This window comes from Amblyomma mixtum, chromosome 4, assembly GCF_055824585.1.
Source record: "Amblyomma mixtum isolate Tamu chromosome 4, ASM5582458v1, whole genome shotgun sequence".
Classification (NCBI taxonomy): domain Eukaryota; kingdom Metazoa; phylum Arthropoda; class Arachnida; order Ixodida; family Ixodidae; genus Amblyomma; species Amblyomma mixtum.
In genome coordinates this window covers 57,446,211-57,461,582 of record NC_143015.1, presented here as the reverse complement: position 1 = coordinate 57,461,582, position 15,372 = coordinate 57,446,211, and positions in this window count along the sequence as shown.

The window sequence follows — 15,372 nt, the reverse complement described above, 5'->3', positions numbered from 1 at the left end:
GCGGGGGGCAGGGTGGAGAAGTGCCGCCAAAGTAACGACATGCATTCGCTTCTTGCTGACCCATGTTTGTTCTTATAAATTGAGGTACATAAAATAAACCAGCCTCTCGTATCGGTAACAGTGTGTGCACAAGAATTGAACTGTTTTTATTAGTGGTAAGTCTCTTCTCTTACGTTGTACTTTTCTGTAATATTGGCGTCACTGAGAATGATAACCATGACGGGAAAATGCTCAATGGCATGCCACAGTACGCGATCATTGCAAATGTTGTTGTCCCGAGATAACGTTGTCTAATTTTTATTTTCCCAAAAGAACACGAAACACGGCTGTACCAGTGAAAGTATCTGCAGTTCAGCCGTTATGAGTGCACTAAGAATTGGCCGGAAGCCGACATAACCTTGAAGAAACGAGTCAAACTTAACCTTGAAGAAACGAGTTTATTCTGGGAAGAAGTCCGCGGAAGCATTCTGTAAACCTGTGAATGCGTAAAATATGTTCGCCGGACCGTAATCTTGCAGACAGTTTATCTGTGATCTCTTCTAAATTGCTTCATATATCATTTAATATGGACAGGTTCGTAATAAGTTATGAGATCATTGTGACTTAAAAAAACGTTAGTCCGCCAAGGCCGCTGACAGAGCACCAAATGAACAGCACTGTTTCACTGCGAGAACTTTTTGACGCGATTTGGTCTAATACTAATAATAGTAGTTTACTGTCAGAAAAACAAACATGCAGTAAATGTCGCGAAATACACCAACATCTTTAATACTGTAAGCGCTGAAATACATCATTTGCTTTAATGGGAGCATGTATCTTCAATATAGGACTTAGCTGACCTAGACAACACGGGAAGGGCATCGCTGTGTTTACTAGCGTATTTGATTGCCAGTAAGGATGTATGGGCCGCCTTGGAGCCGCGTGAACAGAATCGCAGTTCTAATGTGCCGCACTGCAATAAAGGGAGAACTGCTCGCTGTGCTCTATTTCCTACAAAAGAGCGCTTGGGGTGCAGCACAGATCGGACTACAAGATTCCTTCTAGCTTTGGTCGCTGTGATTGAGAGAACTCGTGAAAGGAGTGACACGCGCCAAGTTTCGCGCCCTGTCACTGGACAGTTGTAAGATTCACTCCTATTACAATGCTTGAAATTTTCTTCATATTAAATGCCCCTTTATCGGCCATTAATATAAACTTCCGCGACTTCTGGCTCAACTGAGATACTGGATTCTAAAGACGGTGCTTTAGTGCGCGAACACATGGAAAGATTGAAGAGCGAGATATTCGGAAGGCCTGTCCCATTGTTTTTGTGGTGGTCTATCATTGGATGTACAATCTTTGACGCGACATGATATGGAATTGTATTTCGCCTACGGCGATAGAAACTTCGTCTTTTTTTTTTCGTAAATTTAGATTTCGAGTTGCTTTTTGACACTTGTGCTAGGGCTTTCATTTTTTTTTTTGTCGGAGCACGCATTCATGATTTTTCGCCAGTGGTGCGCACGCTGCTGCGTTTACCGGGCGATGGCGCAATTATTAAACCACAGTGACCAATGGCACCCCCTGACTTACTATATTTTTACTATCATACCTTGTGCCAGTGTCGAAGCACCCTTTTAAATGGATCATTAACTCGGGCTGAGTGCGACTCGTCTAAGTGCGCGAATGGGAACCAGTAATGAGTGCGGGCCAAGCTGCACACCGTTCCAGCCATTGCACCTAGTGAACAAAATGGTTCCTGTCAAGTAAGCTCCTGTCGTCTCGGACAGCAACCCGAACAGTGCGGCATGAGTTTCGCACAAGCTAGGCTTACGAACACGTGCTCTAATGAGATGCTCGATGCCAGGGAATGGTGTGACCACCGCGCATTAAGACGACCCGTCTGGTGCCATGATGCCTTCATTTGCAAATTGCGTCCCTTGAGCGCAAAGCGAGAATAGGTAGGGGCAGTAATGAGCGTGAACTTTGCGGAAAACTCTGTTAAAGGTACCTTATCGCAGGCTTATTTACGAAACAAGCCGTATTTCGCACAGTTTCTTCTTTACGCAAAGAGATTTCGTTGTTTCTGCCAGAGACAGAGCCGAAACAGGAGCTTAAGAATGTCCTGATCGCACCGTTTTTTTTTTTTCCATAGTTCCTCTCGGTTCGCTCTCGGTGACTTCTTAAGTAACTGTTGTGTTCGGGGAAGTTGTGTTTGCATTTGTTCTGCACGTGAAAACGGTCATAGTGTGTTTCTGCAGTAAGCGCGCCCACTCAAACTACCGAATTCCTTAACAAGCATGAGGAAAATGCACTTTCCATAACGCCGCATTTATCGAGCAGAGCGCTCTTCAGAACCGGAAGGTTCGTAACTAGTGAAAGCAAGCAGGATTCACCGTAGCCTTTATGATGTGTGCCCGAAATTTGAGGTACCTTTCCACAACCTCTTTGAGCACATTCATGCGAAGGTGCTGAAATTGCCCATCTCTGTGTGACAAAGCTATATTTCTTTCTCTCGGAATACCTCTCATAATATTTTGACTGACTTGGAAAAGTTAAAATTTGATGCTCGGCTGAGGAGGAGCTACGCCATTTTTCTTCATTGCTCTCGGGCAGGGATTTGAACCCGACTTTCGACTTTCGAGCCGCGTTTCGATGGAGGCGAAACGCAAAAGGCGCCCGTGTGCTGTGCGATGTCAGTGCAAGTTAACGATTGCCATCCGGAGCCCTCCACTACGGCACCTCTTTCTTCCTTTCTTCTTTCACTTTCACCTTTATCCCTTCCCTTACAGCGCGGTTCGGGTATCGACCGAGATATGTGAGCCGGTTACTGCGTCATTTCCTTCCCTCAAAAACCAATTTTCCTTTACTCAGGCAGGGCTCCAATCTTTTCCTATTATAAAGAACCGAAAATCTTCTTGAATCAGCAGAAATATTGCTCAGATTTCTGTGGCTATCAATCACCGAATAAAAAATTGTATGAGTGTGTTTCTGCCATTAGCCTAGTTGTAAACTAAGTGCCATTACGATCGCTCTTTCCGATCGTAATGGCAAGTGACTAGTGAGTGAGTAATTTGAAGACGTCTGAATATCAGTATCGTGTCTTTTACCAAAAATATTAAGGCTTCCAGCCACTGATGTAGTAACGAATCCCTTGTGTATTAAATTTATTGTCACTTTGATGGATGGAAACAAATAGAAAGCGCTGGGCTTCTGGATGAAAACTTTTCTATCTACTGCACGCAGTATGGCTAATTTAGCACATTCGTAAACTCTAATCTATGAACTAATCAATGCGCTCTTGCTGTTAACGTACTGGAAGAAACACCATAAACAGAACTCAAAATAAAAACACCGTCTTGAGGCAGCTCAGCCATTATATTTGTGGTTTCAGCGTCTCTTATGGCTCCATCGTTGCGCACCATTTCGGGTTGTTCGTAACGCGAAGGATATTCATATACATGTGGCAGTCTGAATTTTTTATTACAACAAATATAGGACAGCTGTAAACCGCACCGAGACAGTGGACAGTAAATTGTTTAATGACACGCCTAGAACATCTGAACAAATTGTTTCTGCTGACGTGCGTACTACAACGTGCTTAATGACGCTGGCTTTCCCAAATTTCATCGGGATTTCAAATGTTTCGTAGACCTCATTGATATCTCATGTCTGCCATTGCTAGTCGTAGGCGGCACGCGAAAAATTTTACAGTTATAATTTTGGAATACAGAAGAAGAGCTGGCAATCCCTTTTCACACGTTTGCACTACACAGTTTTCTTTACAATCAGAAGTGAAAACAGCCGCACTGAGCGCCATTTGTATTCATTCAGTGGCGGCCAATTGGTGATGCTAGTTGGCGATGTTCAAGTTAGCTGCGCTTGCGGAAGATACGCTGAAACTGCCGCTTTTTCCCGAAGTAGTTCGCCTCACGACTTCACAAGAACATGGTTAAATCGGCACCCAAACACACTATACTAACGTAGGAGGCGGCGCGACCATCGAAATAATTAACTTCCCGCTACCACCAAGCCAAAATGCATCACAGGTTAACCGAAGGGAGCCTTTGTGGTACAGAAAATAAATTCATGTAAGTAAGTACATTAAGAAGCAAATGCATAAAAGAAGTAAATACATAAAGAAGTAATACCACGTCACTAAACCTCGGCGAAAAGCAAACACACGTTTAGAAGCAAACTGTCTGCTTAGCCGCCACAGCAGCCCAGTGGTTATGGTGCTCAGCTGCGGGCCCCAAACACGCGGCTTCGATCGTGGCCGCAGCATTCGTATATCGATGGGGGCGAAATGCTGGAGGCTCGTGTACTATATGCGATGTTAGTGGACGTTAAAGAACCGCAGGTGCTTGTAATTTCCGGAGCCCTTCACTGCAGATTTCCTTATAGCCTGACCTTAAACCCTTTAAAACGAAAGTAAACCGATTTCAGAAGGTAACGAAGGCCGCTCAACCACGACGTGTTTACTTCTCGACAATTCCATGAATGCATGATTGCTTGCAGCTCCACGTTTTCAAGAGTGCCAAAAGTGCAGGATAGGCAACGACAAAGTTTGAACGCAATGGGGGAAATTTTTGCACAGTTTTTAGACCAGCGCACGTCGGTCCAAGAACACCTTTGCCCAGCTCTTACGGAACGACTTCAAAAACTTCGAGAAAACGAAAAAAAAATCTCAACAGGATAACCACCGCTGATGCGACTTCTTCGCTGTATTTGCATGCGCAGCAAGAAGATCGCATCTACTCAGCGTTTGACAAGGTACTGATCGCACGCGTCAAGACAAACCAAAATTGAACGCCAGCATGTTTGCCGAGGGAGAGATCGAGAGAGAGAGGCGAGGAAAGTACCACCGCAGGAAAAGAAAGTTTCGTAAAAAATCATTTATTCTTGAATTCTAGAGCCATACCAGAGCGAAAAAGCCCTCAAATACACAAATACGAAAAAGAGCGGGTTGTGTTTTGGTTCTCTCAAAATCCTGGCAACTAATTTTGCTATTTTTCTCGCGCCGTGCGGAGCTATCGATCGTGAGTCGTTAGCGTGTCGCTTTCATGCGTTTTTCACTTCTCCGTTCGTAGCGTAAATGCAAAACACTGCAAAATATGAAGAATATGTACGCGCAAGAAGCCGGAGAATTGGACGGTCATGCTTTTGCCAGACGACTGTTTGACGACGCCCATTATCCAGCTCAAAAAAAAAGAATGCACAGTATCAGGCATAACAGTGAGCTATTCAAGAGAAGCGCACATCGATCCTGTATTCTGTCTTTAAGTCTACACGTTTTCTTGCTGTAAAATTGCATGCTTTGCTCTTCTACATTGCAACATATTATCGTCGGTAAAAAGTACGAAGAAGGAAGCAAAACTAAGGCTACCACAAGAGGACGCACCAAATATTTATTGTTATCGTTTTGCTTCCTTTATTTTTTTGGCCGTTATCAACACACCTAACGTAAACGTCGTGGCTCATTTATGGACGTGTGTCTTTAGCAGTGCATGTGGGAGGCACTTCATAGAACGTCTTGAAAAAGAGGGTACGCGAAATTTCCCGTCATCTTAACAAACGCAATGCGCAAATTTTAACGATCAGTGTTCGACTCTGTCCGCCGCACAAGAACAAATAATAAGAAAGAAACGCAGGCTTAGGAAACCAGAGACAAGGTGTTTTATGGAAACGTGACCAAGAAAAAGTTACCTAGGAAGCCTTTCTTGTTTTCCCCATAAATAGACAGATAAAGGAAGCGTCGTGGTTAGAGAGCAGCCGCCAAGTTTTCGTGGGTCTGTGGTTTTTTTTTTTGTTTCATTTCTCTACATTTGTAATTAAATTCCTGGTCGAGGAACAGCCCTTCTTAGAGGCGGTAAAAAGCAGTAATTGTCATGCTGTGCACAAAGCTCAAGCAACCATTCGTCATTTTAAATTTCGAAACCGGTAATGCAACTTCCATAGTTCTGTTCTCAGCAGTTTGTAAATGAGAGCGCTTTGCTAGTTGTTTAGCTCGAACACACTGTCTGGAATTTCTTGTCCCCAGGAAAACAAGTATGAATACTAAATGGTTTTCCTAGTTATCTTTTTTGACTGCTACAAAGATTGATCACATTGATGTGCTAACGAGAAGCGGCGGTCGATGGTTTTGTCAGGGCGTGTTTGCGCCATGTAGCGAACGTCGAACGAGGTACGCATTTATTTAACTGTTCTATTGGGCTTCCTATGTCCGAAAACCTTTATTCGGGTTTTAATCTTTGAGCACCTTCCGCTCAACTGATGCCACATACGCTCATTTATCTAACCAACGTTTAAAACTTTTATTTCTATGAACACTTTAGGGCCCTTGCTCACGCTGCTTTCGATAAGCGCTCCTCAAACAACTGGCGGGCCAAATACTGGCCTGTATTTCTTACGTCTAGATTTTAAGCAAACCGTTTCTGTAGCAAGAAAATGCATTTAGCGTCGTGAAAACTTTCGGCTAGATATGTATAGCCAACTTTTCCGACCGCTTTAACCTAAACATAGGAAACATAAAAAGGGCGTCGTTGGAGCATGCTGCTAGTTTCTTTATTCTCGCGCCAGTTTTTGCATTTAAAGCAATGCCGCGGATGGCAGATAACGTAAGGAAAAATGGAGCCTGTAAGTAAACCAGGGGATTATTGAGTATAACCAGCAGCTGCACTGTGAATATAGCGATATGAAATGGTTGGGTACTAATAGAGCCTCATTTGTCCGGATGACGACAGTAATGTTTCGTACTGGGGTAAAACCAAGATTGCAAAAGTGGTTGTTTTTTTCGAAATGTGCTGCTGCATGTATCATCATAATTATCGATCTAAGTCTATCTTCCCATTGTTTTCCAACGCAGTAGGAAAGTGATGAATACTAGCAACAGAAACTATCTTACTAAACATGACTGAATATTTTCTAGCAAGCATGGATATCAAAAGAATAAATCGCCGGAATCTATCATGCTTAGTATTATGTACAAGGTTACCAAGTAATGATCATGGCACCTACCATCCCCTTTGAGCATTCCTTGGCAAACGGGGTACCACACGTTCTTTCCGCTAACTGCACGCAATCTTCGATTTCCGGTCATTGTTGGCGGAAATACACTGGGTGGCCATTTGCATGCTTTAGAACTTGTGAATTCGCTCTCCATATCGCCGAAACCAAACTCACGCATGGCGTGGACTCGTCAGACCTAGTCTTCACGCATGGGGCCCAGCGTAGGCTGTTTTGAAGTGAGAATATAAGAAATGCTTTTCGCAAGCGCGCATATATTTCAAGGCGAATGTGAAGGCATCTGTTTCCCGGCGTGCTACTGTAGCCAACTTCGCTTCCTTTTACAGCTGCGTGTAACTAGGCTTTTCGGACGGGACTTTGTAGTCCGAGCTGCAATACACACGTAACATGTGTTCAACATAGTCCAACTCGCGCGAATGTATTGTCCGAAAGCAGAAAACCACAGTAAATATCAAAATGCACTGTCAAGTTAAAGGCGGAGTGGATTCCTACTCGTTCGCATTAACACCGTGCTCCTCGAACGACGCCCTTCTGCAGACAACGGCGCCATACTTGTGGCAGCCGCGAGCAGCATATCCAGCTCTCCCATAGCGTAACAGAGAAGATTCGTGACCAGAAATCATCGAAGGACTCTGGTAATAGCGTGCACTGGATGTCTCATTCCTCTTTGGAGGAACAACGCGCTAGAAAGGATAAGAGAGCAATCCAAAGCGTCCCAAGGGCGGTTAGAAATGACACGGCGAACGGGCAGGGGACGGGCGAATGGTTCGGACGCATTGTCGCCAGCGATTGATGGAGGCAGAGGTGGCGTCACGTCTTAGCCATGTATTACACTTCCACGCTTCACTTCTGGCAATTCATTTCCCACGTACAGGGTTGGACAAAAGCTCCCAGGCCACACAGTCCGCATTCCTCCGGTATACACTGGCGCATATTATGCCGATAAAGCTATGAAGGTTGTCAGGGGTTAGTTCACTTCTTTTACCTTACAGACATACCTCGAGCTTCGCGGGTGTCGTATCTCCCTGACTATAGTACTCAAAAGAAGGCCCTGCGGCCTAGGAACGTTTTCCGACCCTGCACATTTGTGGTATCTTGGGCAGCCAAAGAAAAAGAAACTAAGAATAGAAATGACCCCGCCCGAAGTTTCGAATGCGCAGTAGCTCAGGACTGCAGAAACTTGAATTTTGGAAGCTGCAAGCTTCGTAAGATATCCTGAAGATATACTGAAGATGTCCTGTAAGCAGAATATCTTCAGAGCACGAAGGGGTGCTGTCGGAAGTAGTGGTGGTGAAAAACTGAATTTTAAGAAGGTTGACTGGGTGACCACTTCTTTTAGGCGGGGTATTTAGTCAAAAAGCGAGATAGGTTTTGCGATCCTGCGGTTCCATGCGATCAGCCATTGTTGGCAGGTCACGATAGAGCTGGGCAAAGCAGCTTCCCATAAGAATGCAGTGGGGTGGGAGTTTTGGCACTTCTACGAGTGGGCTGGTTGCTGTTGCATGACGGGCAGTGCGGCGGTATGACGGCAGTGTGCGGAGGAGAAAGTGTGCTTGCGGTGGCGGCTCCGCAAAAAGCTTTTCTGGAGCTGGTGGTGTATATGATCAAATTTTTAGCAGCCTATAGCGTGAGAATAAATGGAGTTAATATACTTCGGTGCGGCTCTAATATTCAAATTTTTTTTCGGGCCTACGGCTGCAATCACTCCGAAAAACGAAACCCTGAGCGAGACCCCCGTAACTTGTTTACAGTACCATCGTACGGCAAATGCAGTATCACTTTGCGGTAAACAATGCCCTCGAAAGCGTTGCAGCGAAAACGACCGCAGTGCGTTACAGCATTGGCTGGACGACAGCCTGGTTGTCCTAAAACTCTCTATTACTAAGTCTTAAATGGTAGGTCTTTTTTGTTTTTACTGCGGCTACCTGAGTACACAATTTAAGGATCGGGCGGCAGCAAGCACTTTTTCACGAGGAGTGAATCGTCATTGAAATCAAATTTGCAGTAACGAAGTCATAATTGGGCTTGTTAACTCAACCTCACTCTCGCTCTGTGTTTTGCGTAGAAAACTCTTTAAATTTCCTCGAAGTGTGGCGCAATAATACTTGACTATTCAGGAATTCATTCTCTTCGTTACAAAATTTTTCATTTGTTAGTAATTTTTTAACAACAGTTCATAAAAGAACAACACATTTACCAACTTACTGTCAACAAACGCCAATAAATTGGGATGCAAATTTGAATTAACGCAAAACGCCAATAAATTCGAGGCGCTTTTAAAAATTGTAGGTAAATGTTTACTGATATACTTCGCTTATACGCCTAGCTCCAAGCTGCGAAAGTGAATTTGGCTTGGATTAAGATCGCTGATATAAATTTGGTGTAAAACAACTAGTGCCCAGTGTGCTCAAGGTTACTTTAGTGGCTTGGAAGCGTTCGGCTTCGATTATTTTAAACATTTAATTGAATGACGCAACATATATTATTTCCGCCTCTAGCATGTTATTGCGACAAGAGTTCAGAGAAAGAAGAAAAGAAAATGTTAACTTGCTAACAACGAATGTTAACATGAATATCTTCTGTGTTATTACGCTTGTCTCTACCCTAATTTCATTCTGAACGCATTTGCTGAACATAATTTAGGATGTTTTTCTATTTACGTAACTTTTTAGTCAGATGACACAATTTAATCGACAATGAGGAATAAGATCGTCACTCTTACATCGACAAGGTGGTTCTAAGCTCATGAACAGGATGCAGTTTCGTCATTTACTTCTCAGATGTCAAAATGCTTCAAGGTTTTCTTGTAACTTTCTGTTGAGAGCAATATATAAATAGAAGTACCTTCCTGCAAATTTTATGTAGGAAATGCGCATATAATGTAAAAGGTATTTTATAGTACTTTCTCTTCACCGGAGTAGCCTACGTACAAAGAGGTAACTTTCTACCTACGTGGCGGTAGTGACAGATGTGCGCTGCATGCGTTCGCATTGACAAGAGAGAAAGAGAGATAACTTTATTTTAACAAATGTTCAATGAATTTAAGAGCTCATATACAGTGCTAAAAGAGTCAGGAGAAAGTTAACACAAATTATCAAGAAAGTTAAAACCATATTTATAAGGGTTATGCGCAGGCAACGAGAGTTCGCATCTTTAAATAGTCGTTTTTTGCATGTGCTTGATCACATTAATAAACTCATCCGCAAGTCTCCGAAATGCTAATTTAGCAGAAGCCTAGAGAAAATCTGAATGTTTGAGTGTTATTAATCTGGCTATCTTCGCTTATATTTTTTAACCTTCTGACAGCATAAGCTAGACTTACGATTTTCTAGAAAACAAATTGAAGGAGTTCATGACGCAAACTACTCGACACGCCGTAGATAACGACGTCGTCGACTGTCGCAAAATAATCCGATCAGTGAGCCGGGAAGTTGGCTAACTCTTCGTCGAGCCGCGTTTTTCATTCTTCTTTGCACTGTCCAGGTTTAAATGCGCTGTGTTTCAAGTTTGGGAGTAGCTGCACCTCAGCCGCTTTATTTGCCTGTAGATGATCATATACATCCATGACAGCCCACAGCCCTAGACAGCCAATGATTTGGAGAAATATTTGCCACAGCAACGCCCAAAATTATCTCTTCGCTCTGGGCAACATGTATATGTGCCTTCAACTCAGAACTGCCTGCTGGCATTTCACTTGGGTAAACGATATGTTGTCAGGAGCTTAAGACGGCACAGTGTACGTCTGAAAGAGCGCCGCACTCTACGTAAAATACGTATATTGTAATCATTTCGGATGATATGCACATAACTGCATAGTTTGAAAATCTTCACATCGTACGACAGTGCGTGAAATCATCCCTGATTTTTACGTTTGCAAAGCAATTTACAACTATTCATGCTTTTTCTGCGGTACTTGCCCGTTATGTAGGCATCTTGAAAAACAGTATTTCGAAAAAATCCCATTGATAGCACTGGCTTCATCATAGCTTAGAAGGTTAGCTTTGTGGCCTTATTTTAGGTTTCTGGCATTAGGCTCACTGTTGCAGAAAATGTTAGTTGACTGTAGCGTCGTAAAATTGGGTATTTGGAACATCTTCATGAATAATAGGAAGCGGTAACAGAGCAGAAGGAAATTTGATAGAGTCACACGCCACAAATTATGGCAGAGGACCAATGCAATATTACACTGAAGCTTGAAATGTGCAATATGTCAATTTTATGTCAACACCATAGCACACACACGAATGAAAACATCAGAAGAAAGGTAGATTTCGCTATTTATCGCCTGCTCTGCTTGCAGCATAAGCATGTTCTTCTTATTTTTTTTTCCCGATAACCACTAGCGAAGCCGAGTAACAAGCACCATTCCGTCTTCTATCTTGATCCTTCTCAGAAACGTTTGTCTTTCTTAGGCACCTGACGAGTGGGTCAGCCGTATGGTTCACTTATTGCTTTTGTATTCCTTTGCGAGTGATAAGGGTTGGGGCATCAAGAAGCATATAATCTTGTACGCTATGTAAACACGTAACCAAAAGCAGCTGCGAGTTCCAGGAAGATATTTTGGCTCACGCGACGAAGTTTAGGATAAATTTGATTATGTCAACTCTTCAGTGATGATTACATTGAGCGCCTCTGTGAAACTTGCCGCAAAAGAACCTGAAGCAAATCCAGCGAATTTCCAGGAGAGCGTGGGAGCGATAAAGAGAATCCCTCTAGCGGGAGAAAAACCAATAAACAAAGGATGATGCGTTCGGCCTGTCTTGACACCGCATAGTCTTCTCAGTGCTTGTTTGAGAAGGAAATGAAAGGAAATGTTTACTTTTGCGAGCAGGGATGAACTTCCCTAATTAACGGTAGGACGTTTACGCTAGCCGTTGAGAAAACAAAACTCTTTAAGCGGATGCATTGGAGGGGCAAATTCCAGGAACAATAACAAAAATATTGGATGAAAAAAAATCACTCTCAATACAAAAAATACACAGGTGATCACACGATGTTCTGATGCAAGTCTGCGTTTGAAGTATTTGATATCCATTGCCTTTTGTCCATATTGCTTCAGCAAAGGTTTTTTCAAGTTGGTTTTGACGTCATTTTTATGGGGGGGGGGGGGGGTTGTGAGGGGTCCGCATTTGGGAGATGTATCTGTAGCTGCGCGTACATGGATTTGACATTGAATTGTGCTCCATCGGAGGCCCCAGTTCGTCTTCCATGCTAGATGTACTGAGGGTGTGTGGCTCCGGACGCACACGCTCAAACCACGTCTTTTTCCTCGAAAGAGGGCTGTACTGCTAACTAATGAAAAACAACATCGAAACGTGAAACCAACTGCGGACACCGGCAGCCGAATGCCACTTACATTAAGGCAGTTCTTCGATGCGACCAGGAGGGTGCCATGCATACAATGCAGCGTTTGACGACTGATGCTGTTCCTTGCATAAAGCCTAATCAGCAGAGCCGCGGGATTGTGCCACCACTAGTAAGGCGTCCTTGGCAGCTCCGGACATTCACTGGCCGTTCCTCTTCTGTTCTCCGTTTTTCTTTTTCTATATTGTACTGCTGGAACTACAACGTAGCTTCGTCCAATAAAAAATTCTTTATATTGAACCTCAAAATAACTTCTCAGCTGACGTACTTTGGCTTATATTTACGGGTAATTACGGATAATTAGCAGGTGTCGGTGTCGGTCAATATCCGCATGTTGCGTAGTTTCTTCTTCAGCGAGATGTTTAACTCCCCAACCTAAACTTTTCGTTTAAGTACCCGGCGCTGTCCTCCCCTTCCTCTCCCCCCCTCCCCCCCGTTCTCTAGTTTAGAGTATTGTCTAAGTATAATTAAGCACGGCTTTTGCGATCTCGGAAAGGTATTTTGTCGAAGAAAGATGGGAGCGCCTTCGCAATATCTTCTGTAGACAGTGCACGAAAGTGTTCGGTTCGATTATTGGATACATGAGATTAGGAGGGTAGATGTAGAGGCCAATTGGGAGACATCAGGAGGCTAACACAGGGAAGAGGGAGGTGACGACACATGGCGGTGTCCTGTGTCGCCACCTTCCTCTGCGCTCGGTCAGCTGCGGTGTTAGCCTCCTGATTCATGAGGTGTTTGGAGATAACGAAGGGCTTGGGATGCAAATTATTGATGTTCAAGCGGTGCTCCACCTAGCTGAACTACAAGTTTATTTTTTCTTCCTGTTTGCTTTCTACTCCCTCCTTTCTTCACAACCTTTATTTAAGCTGAGGCTGATGCTGGTGTCCTGCATTCATAACTACGGTTGCGTTTCCTTCATAAATTTGCTATGCGGACAGGATGAACGAAATTGTCTCTATCATCTTGAGGTCTCTTATAGTGAGTCATCTTTGTTAAGAACTTAGTCATATTTGTTCGTCTTTTTTTCTTAAAGCTTCCAAATTCTGGTGCTCCGCACATAGTTCAACAAAATGAAATTCCAGTAAGCGCATTCACTCTCCCTACGTAGACTGGAGAGTCAATCCCCGAATTAATAGGAGCCCTGCTTATGTATGAAGCTAGTAAGGCGCATGTATCCATATATATTTCACATTGCATCGTGCATAGAGTTTCGAGTTCATCAGTGTGATGCCACCAGGTCTGCCTGGAAAGATGCTTCAAGTAAACGTCTGGAGACCCTTGCACATCCTTCTTCGCGCATAACTACTACACTTGCTCTGATTGCGAATCATCCGTCACTAAGCCTAGCTATGCTGAGTTTGAGAATTCAGTCATGTGCAAGTGTAGAGCAAGATGTCACTCGATGAGGGACGTACAAAGTCATTCCCGTTACGTCTAATTAAATGGCACCCTACACACGATGCGAAAATTATAAACGTTGGGGAGTGTATGCAAGATTTCTTTTTTGATGTAATTATTTCCTGGAACACAGACGGCCTCAGCTGTAAAGAATGCCTCTCTTAACATATTTTTTTACATTACATTTGTATAGAGGAAGAAATTTTGTTCATATTTTTTTTGTTCATTGCCATTTACAAAAAGTAAAACCGAGAAGTGCCATGAATGGAGTTGAAAGATCAGAGAAGAAATTTGCTGATGTGATTCGATACAGTCACAAACCTGCAAATACATTTTAATTCTATCAAAAAAAAACACAGCTGACGGAGTTAGAGGTACAAATAATCTGCGGCAATTTGTATTGAACAGCATAAATAACCCACTGGGGTACCTTCCTAAACTGGTACTTTTCGCATTGCAGTTAAAAGAAGACACTAAGAGGTATAAATAATAAGCGGCAGTTTGTATTCAACCGCATAAATAGCGCTAATAGGGCACTTTTCTTAAGTGGAACTTTCTGCACTGCAGCTAAAAGAAGACACATGTCTTATATCCATTAAAATCAATAGCACTTTACTCCTAGAAAGTTTCGTCAGATATTTTCTCGGTTGTTTGGCACGGATGGTTTTCGCGAGTCTGCTATGTACTCGTAAAGCGTATTCTGTAAAATGGTTTTCATTTCATAAAATCTGAGCTCTCTCAAGGCGTTGAATTTCGCGACATGCAACCGTAATTTAAAGAATTCATAGCTCTACTTAATCATACAGCGCACCCGAGGCTGCCACTCCTCGGTTTGATAATTATGGTATCAACAGGTGTTTGGTGCAAATAATTTTGTATACCAACGTACAGTCTCACGTGGACCATAAAATAAGTGGATAGGAAATGATATCAGCCTAGTATTACTATACCGGAGGTTTATCTTCAGTCTATTGCTCTCACATGAGCTGTATTCTATATTTTTTCGTTCTGTTACTCCGCACTATATTTCGAGGTGCAGTGGTTACGTTATAAATGTATTTTAGCCGCTTTTGCCTCCTGCGTCATATGTGTTAAGTTTGCTCTTTCTGAGCTTATGTACCGAAGCGTCGGAGCGGATCATTTTTTTCTCTAAAGAGAGAAAAAAGAGCATTAAAGCACTTTACCAAAGAAGAGAAAATTTAAAGGCTTTCACTAATTCCCTCTAAGCAATACTACTGAACATCTGAACAAACTTACGGTGCAGCAAAGCCAGTTTACTACATATGCGTAAAAACGCACCTACATACATTCGTACGCATCTCTATATACACAGACATACCTTTATACGGGTATGGATATATGAATACTTAAGTACATAAATACGTGCATTAACGCATACAGCCACGCGTGAATAAGCGAGTTCGCGTATATGTAATACATCGCTGACGTTCTAGCGTGGTGTTACCAGAGGACTCACATTTTTGCGCGACATAAAAAAAAAGTACTTAATGGATTATATGCACAAGCCTATGGTACTCTGAGCCGCAAAATGCACAGCGTTCTTCGTGCTCCCACTACTTTTCCAATATTCGGGCTCACGCTGGT